This window comes from Anabrus simplex, chromosome 3 (genome assembly GCF_040414725.1).
Source record: "Anabrus simplex isolate iqAnaSimp1 chromosome 3, ASM4041472v1, whole genome shotgun sequence".
Lineage (NCBI taxonomy): Eukaryota > Metazoa > Arthropoda > Insecta > Orthoptera > Tettigoniidae > Anabrus > Anabrus simplex.
Window position 1 is genome coordinate 417976994 of NC_090267.1, and position 8384 is coordinate 417985377.

General features: G+C 41.8%; 1 protein-coding gene across 1 annotated transcript in view; it reads right to left on the reverse strand.

Annotated features, from left to right (window-relative positions):
* The window catches only part of LOC136866449 (ATP-binding cassette sub-family C member 4), a 431945-nt gene extending 423915 nt beyond the window's left edge, over positions 1 to 8030 (reverse strand). Inside the window, exon 1 of the mRNA XM_067143403.2 lies at positions 7941 to 8030. The gene's annotated coding sequence lies outside the window, so the exon portion shown is untranslated. The remainder of the gene's footprint in view (positions 1 to 7940) is intronic.
* Positions 8031 to 8384: the final 354 nt, after the last annotated feature.

Sequence of the window (8384 nt, forward strand, 5' to 3'; positions counted from 1 at the left end):
CGGTCAATTTCTTGTCCGTCCATTCACCCCGTGCCTTTGCTGGCAGGACCTAGTGTTTACAGTGCACTATGTCTTCTGGTATAGGCTAGAGAATTTTTGTTACTTTCATAAATCTGTCTCTGTCTTATCCTTGGCTTTGGCAATATGAAAGTGATTGAGGTATGAGCGATGCTAGTAATGCCAATCCTTATGCAGACAGTCCCTGCTATGAATGGTGTGAAAATATCGCTCATAGGGTCGGTTGGTGTATGCATTTCAGTGGGCTTGGCAGACTGATATGTAATAGCAACTCTGGCTCGGCGAGGAAAGCAACAGGAAACAACCTCACTCCTCATTTCCCTAGTACGCCTCTTCAGTGATGCCTAGGCCATCTATGACAGCTGATGGCAGAGCTGTTGAGGATCCCACCAGCGGAATCGCTGACGGACTGAACGTACATACATACCATTCATCCCAGCACCTTCTTACACCTCTGTGTGATACACTACAGTATATTCCAATAATAATAATAATAATAATAATAATAATAATAATAATAATAATAATAATAATAATAATAATAATGGTTTTACACCCTCTAAGTAGGCATACTTTTAAGGTTTTCGGAGACCTTGATGTGTTGAGATTTTACCCGTGCGATTTTTTTTTTACGTCCAGTTAAATCTACCGGCACTATGCTGACGTATTTGAGCATCTTCATATATACCGGACTGAGCTTGGATCGAACCTGAAACTAAGGCTCAGAAAGCCAAGGGCCTCTAATGCATGAGCTGCTCATCCCGGCGGGGAACAGAATAAATTTACCACCTAGAAGTAAAGTCAACCGAACTGAAAAGTAGGCTACTTATTGAGGTCAGTAAATTATAGGGATTTGATATGTTGCAAAACCTTGACTCAACAAGCATCTGTGCATAATAGTTACATACATTTGGCACGGCAAAAGTGATGGCACCATTTGATCACTTAACACACAGCAGTGAATGATTTAACGCTTATTATGCGGAAAACGTAAACGGGTGGGTGTGCAACCATCTAATCGTCAAGGTCAGCTCAGCTCTGAGATCTCAGGAAGCGAGGAGGTATAGTCATATCCTTTAACACTACTCGGACACTGCCCTACTCATATTTCTTATAACTTCGAAATTCCTTGCCTAAAACATTCTTTCCTAATGTAATCGAGACTCGATTAGAAGTAACTGACTGAAAGATGCATGTTTGCTCTATTGTAACTGTAATTTAGAATTACCTGTCAGTTCAAAAACAGTACTAGACACTTTCCTGAGTTCTGATACTGATACTGCTCAAGACATCTCATATACAAGCTTCCTCCATATTTCTCCTTCCTTTGAAATTCTGCTGAGCTAATCTATATATTTAATTTTTTAAATGAAAATTAAAGTCAGTCATTTCAGCCATTCTATCCGGTCGATTTCCTTAATTTTTTAACTGAAAGGTATTCATACACAGATTTGTCATCAGGTACTATAAATCACTTAACTTCCGCCTTCCTCAAATTATTAGACTTTTCAATTTTTTGTCTCTTTGAAGCAATCATATCTTTGGTTCTAATTAAGGAAAGAGTTCGTTTTAGCCCAAGAACACTCAGTGGATCAATCTCTTTCATTTCAGCTCTTAACTATTCAAATTGGTTGATTCTGAGAAAGTTACGAGTGCACATTCAATTTGACGTCTCATTTCTTCAACATTTTTTTCTCATTGAAGCAATCATATCTTTCGTTCTAATTGAGGTACGCAGTTTGTTTTGGTCTAAAACACTCAGTGGATCAAGCGCTTTCTTTTGAGGTAATAACTACTTAAATTGGTATATTCTGAGAAAAGTTATGAGTACGTTTGTCTCTATGACGAAGATCTTTGAAGGACTTTTAAACAGTTCGGCGCGTAGTGTTGTTCCAAGGAACGTTTAATTCAATTTCTTTGTGTGATGTATTTTCAAGTGTTTTGTTGACATAATGTTACATTCTATTACCACAGCAGATCATGTGCTTTATTTCATTAACTCAAAACTTTGCAAATACATCCGCGAGGATAGCAACGAACAACACCATATTTAGTACATTGCGGGCGGAGCCAGCGGGAAACGGCTAGTGTATTACAATTAGACGATAGCCGCTAGTTGATGTTCCTACAGAAAACCATAAACTGTGATAGCCAGGACACTTAAATCATCAGCTAATACTGATATGGATCCACACGAAAAATAGACAGAACTGGAAGAAGCAAAGATTTCCCTTATGGGCTAGACAGAGTTCGTTGGTACAGCAGACTAGTTGATAGAATCCTGGCTACCACAGTCTTTGCTTTTCTGTAGGAACATCAAGTAGCATCTAACGTATAAATGGAATACATTAGCTCAGAAGCACTTCAAAGTAAGGAGAAAACTGAAGGACGCGTATACATGAGATGTCTTGAGCAATTTGCTTAGTGTGAAAATGTGAAACCACGGAAAACCATCTTCAGGGCTGTCGACAGTGCGGCTTGAACCCACTACCTCCCAAACGCAAACTCACAGCTGCGCGCCCCTAACCGCACGAGTAACTAGCTTGGTAAGGGTTGATGGATGACCTACCACATAATAGTACAAGGTCACGGCTCAACACCTGGCTCTTGAATCACGACAATGCTCCAGCACATCGTGCTAATGTAACAATGGATTTTCTTGTCAGATCAGGGTTGACTGTACTTGTCACCCTCCATACAGTCCTGATCTTGCCCCATGAGACTTCGCACTCTTCCCAGAAGTGAAGACGAAGCTGAAAGGGGCGGTGTTCTGCATCCGACGAGGAGCTTCAGGCAGCATGGAATCAAGAGTGTGAAAATGTAACCGAAGAAAAGTGGCAGAGTTGGTTCAGTGACTGGTTTCGACGTATGGAGAAGTGTATTGAGTGTGGTGGAAATTATTTTGAAAAAGTCTAAAGCGTTCGCTCACATTGCAAAACTTTCCTAGTGCCCTTTGTATATGCAGTAGGTTGCCTCTGCAGGACGAGTCTTAAAGCTTTAGCTTTCCGTCAGTGGTTGGTTTGTTCGAATCTCACCCGCCAGCAGTCCTGAAGATAGTTCCGTGGTGTCCCATTTTCACTAAAAGCCAATAGCGAGGCTACCGAAGCTGGAAATTAATTAAGGTCGTTGCCACTGTCTTCCCTGTCCCAGCGTTTTCCTGTACCATGAAAGCCGAAAACGTACCCGTGTTGACGCTGAACGACTAACGAACAGCATAACATTCCTACGAAAAAGTCTGCTACCTGGTGTCGCTGTGTAACGAGCTCATGACACCAGAGTGTACCTCCAGAAGTGTCCGCCTCCGTAGCGTAATGGTTAGTGTTATTAGCTGCCGTCCTCGGAGGCTCGGGTTCGATTTCCGGTACTGCCAGAAATTTAAGAATGGCAGAATGGCAGGAGGGCTGGTATATGGTTCAAATGGTACACTCAGCTCAGCTCCAATGGGGGTGTGCCTGAAAAGAGCTGCACCACCTCGGGATGAGGACACGAGTTTACTTTACCTCCAGAAGTTATCGCCTGTACTGGAGGTCGCGAGCTCAATCATAGTCCACTGCAGGCAACCTGACGGCTCAAATCTTCTGGTTGTATGGACCCACTTGCTTTACTCTTGATGTGGTATTGAAACCTGGTTCAATGTTTAATTGCACACAGATCCCGTACCGCAGCAACTCTTGTTATTATTAGTTGTAATAGTAGTATTAACGAGAAGATGGTGGGTTCGAGTCCCACCGTCGGCAGCTCTGAGTATGGTTTTCCGCGGTTTCAATTTTCGCACCAGACAAATGCTGGGGCTACACCTTAAATTAAGGCCATGGCCGCTACCTTCCCAATCCCTACTCTTTCCTACCTTGCGTCACCGAATACCTTGGCTGTGTTAGTGCGACTACTAGCAAATAATAATAATAATAATAATAATAATAATAATAATAATAATAATAATAATAATAATAATAATAATAATAATAATAATAATAAGTTTACGTTCCGCTAAGTAATTTTAACATGCAACAGTGAATCCATCCATCCATCCATCCATCCATCCATCCACACGCTATAAAGTGAGGCTAATTCCACATACGCGACACAGAGTGCACCCTCGACCTCATGAGGGAGTTGGAAATGTTACAGAAAAAGTTAAGTTACTTTAACTTAAGTGCATTCAATCTGTGTCCTTAAAACCAGTCTTCAATCAGAGGCAGGGCCTCGATGGGAACAAGGATTTTCATGTAGAAGTTCTTCTTTTTCTATTTTATTATGCTTTTCATTAGGGACGTGGTAAATGATCATTGTTATTGGCCTCTCGCTAAGGCAGACATGCTTCGAAACCCGGCTAGTGCACGTGGGATTCTTTCTGAAACAAAACGTCACCTCTCTATGGTTCCGATTTACATTTAAAACTGCAGGTCCTGTATTATAATGTTATCAACAAGTAATGTAAAGCTACAAGTTTTCTCCATTATTATTATTATGTCCGACTCGTTGGCTGAACGGTCAGCGTACTGGCCTTCGGTTCAGAGGGTCCCGGGTTCGATTCCCGGCCGGGTCGGCGATTTGAACCTTCATTGGTTAATTCCAATGACTCGGGGGCTGGGTGTTTGTGCTGTCCCCAAAATCCCTGCAAATCACACACACCACACATAACACTATCCTCCACCACAATAACACGCAGGTACCTACACATGGCAGATGCCGCCCACCCTCATAGGAGGGTCTGCCTTGCAAGGGCTGCACTCGGCTAGAAATAGCCACACGAAATTATTTATTATTAGCGTAACGGTTAGTGTTATTAGCTGCTGTCCTCGGGGGCCCGGGTTCGATTCACGGTACTGCCAAAAATTTAAGAATGGCAGGAGGGCTGCTATGTGGTTGAAATGGTACATGCAGCTCACCTCCAATGGGGGTGTGCCTGAAAAGAGCTGCACCACCTCAGGCTGAGGACACGAGTTTACTTTATTATTATTATTATTATTATTATTATTATTATTATCATTATCATTTATTATATTACCATCAACAGAAAAAAGAACTGGTAAGCTTGATTTTAGGCCTCTTTTCTCTGCACCGTCCATCGTCGTGGTCTAGCTTTTCACCCGGTTGGCTCGGGTTCGATTCTCGGCTCTGTCACGAATTTAAATCTTGTTCGAGAACAACCGTGTACACTCAACCTCGGGTGATAACTGAGTAGAGATATGGGGTAGAAATCATACGCTCGGCTATTCTAGGAGTTGTTTTCTGTGGTTTCAGGCTTCAGCTCCTGGCGACCGAGCTCGATAGCTGCAGTCGCTTAAGTGCGGCCAGTGTCCAGTATTCGGGAGATAGTAGGTTCGAACCCCACTGTCGGCAGCCCTGAAAATGGTTTTCCGTTGTTTCCCCATTTTCACACCAGGCAAATGCTGGGGTTGTACCTTAATTAAGGCCACGGCCGCTTCCTTCCCACTCCTAGCCTTTTCCTGTCCCATCGTCACCGTAAGACCTGTCTGTGTCGGTGCGACGTAAAACAACTAGCAACTCCTGACGAATGCAGAATGGTACATAGTAATTTCAAACCCATCCCCAGCCAAACTTATATACGCACACACTATGTAGGTCTTTGCAGGAGTGAATGGTAAAGGCTTCCAATATTCGTAATCATAGCACTGATTGGAATAGAGTGGATCAATCAATCAATCAATCAATCAATCAATCAATCAATCAATCAATCAATCAATCAATCAATCAATCAATCAATCAATCAATCAATCAATCAATCAATCAATCAATCAATCAATCAATCAATCAATCAATCAATCAATCAATCAATCAATCAATCAATCACCACTGATCTGCATTTAGTGCAGTGACGCAGGTGATAGATTCCCTGTCTGTTGTTTTCCTAGCCTTTTCTTAAATTTTTGCAAAGAATTTGGGTATTTATTGAAGATCTCCCTTGGTAAGTTATTCCAATCCCTAATTGCTCTTCCTATAAACAAGTATTTGCCCCAATTTGTTCTCTTGAATTCCAACTTTATCTTCATACTGTGATCTTTCCTACTTTCAAAAATATCACTCGAACTTATTCATCTACTGATGTCATTCCACGCCATCTCTCCACTAACAGATCGAAACATATCACTTAGTCGAGCAGCACGTCTCCTTTCTCCCAAGTCTTCCCAGCTCGAACTTTGCAACATTTTCGAAATGCTACTTCTCACCTAGCCACCCTTGACCCATTTTTATTGCAGGCTAGTGAACGTTAGGGCCATGTGTCTTTCCAAGAGTGAGAATCCCGTTTGTAATTATTCTTTTTGTCTTTCTGACGAGAACCAGCACGCCTTTACCACCTCGGATACGCAACCCCCAAACCCAGCCCCAGCCAACTACAAATATACACAGCAGTGCAGTGTATAACATTGAAACGAATCATTAGGAAATCATTTATACACAGACGAACTGAGCGGAACTGATGATTAAAATGGCCTTTTAGGGGCGCGCAGGTGTGAGCTTGCATCCGAGAGATAGTGGGTTCGAGCCCCACTGTCGGCAGCCTTGAAGATTGTTTTCCGTGGTTTCCCGTTTTCACACCAGGTAAATGCTGGCACTGTACCTTAATTAAGGCCATGGCCGTGTCCTTTCTACTCCTAAGCCTTTCCTATCCAATTGGCCCCATAAGACATATCTCTGGCGGTGCGACGTAAAATAAATTGTAGAAACTTAAAAAAATTGTCTTCATCCCGTACATTTAGCAAGAAGAAGAAGAGTACCTTCATTCACTATCTCATAATGGCATACTACTTTCAGCGCTGACATATTTATCCTAGTCTCCGGCTAAAATACAAATATGCAATACAAACGTTCAGTAGATTGTCCAGTACCTGCCCAAAGGTTCACAGTAAGAACAAGAACAACATGATTGTTAGTAGAAGAAACGAGCCATATCAGCTGGAGCGATCTAGAGGTGTTAGTTATGGCTTGTCAGTGGACTTTACCACAACTTTCAATGAACTTTTACTGAGCATTTTATAATGATGTTCTAGCAGGGAAAACTCTGAAAACATACTTAGGTACAGTACATTTCGGCCTTGGTTCTGGATCTATAACGTATCACAGGTACCTGGAAACCTAGTTGATCCCATTCCATAAGCAAAATGCTTCAACGATCAGGTGCACCACGGATAGAACCTTCCATCAGCCACTGTGTCCATAATAGTAATCAAAATCCGGTAATAGCAGAATTCCATCAAATCAGAATGAAACAGAACTATCGAACAGTCGCTACCTCTATGAACCTTCATGACAGAGAGGAAGCCTCACTAAGTACAATGTTACATTATTCCGATACTGGTGATCAGGTACAGATAGACAACGCACTCCCATTTATAGGATAGCTTGAACCTCCTGGGCTCAATTTGGTTTGGGTAGCAGATTAAGATTAGGTACATTTCCCGACATCATGTAACATTTCAGATGAAAATGCACCTTGCAGTCAACGGGATTCGACACCCAATTTGTCGGGGTGAAAAACCAGAATTCAAACCCACTATGTTCTTGTACATCTATCTCATTTAAATAATAATAATAATAATAATAATAATAATAATAATAATAATAATAATGCCATATTATCACATAGTAAACCGATTATAGGGAAACGCGCGCGTTCCACACAGATTTCAATCGATGCATTTTAGTATCTTAACCACACCACCTGTTGCACACAGACTGTTAAAAACAATCGTATTCATGGTATTGTCGGAGTAGAATGAGGATATTTGGCACACAGAAGTCGCATATCACTGCAGTAACATTTTTGCCAAACTAAGAACTCACATTTTTCAAAACTCAAACATCACATCTTATTTAAAAAATGCACTCGAAAGGAAAGTATTCAAGATCAGCGATGACAAAAATCTTCTTGTATAGTTAATTGGCTGTTAAGCGCTTACCTTGTCACAACATAGTAGCTTCAGTGTAAGCGCTGTGCTATTGAAACTAACACAAGAGTATATACAAGTATCAAACACCACAGGTAGACAGTGATTGAGTTTGAGCGCGCTTGTGTCACTCTATTCTATGGAGCGGTTTACGCGCAGTCCAGGGCCGCGGGCGAGCGGACCAATCGCAGAGCAATACCTCATAAATCGGCGGAGAGGGGTCAGGGGCTTAACGGGATCCACGGGAGCGAGGTGAGGCGGAAGGTGCAATCGAGAAACAGGAACTAGAAAAGCTGTGATTTTTAGATATCAGCTTCTTGTCAACCTGTTACTTAATGTACTTGCTCTTTTCTCGGTTAAGATCTCTCTACCAGTTTAGCTATCAGGGAAGTGAATCATAGTTTCTCCTATCAACAGAAATATCTTCGCTGTAGTGTTTAATACTTTTACAGTATA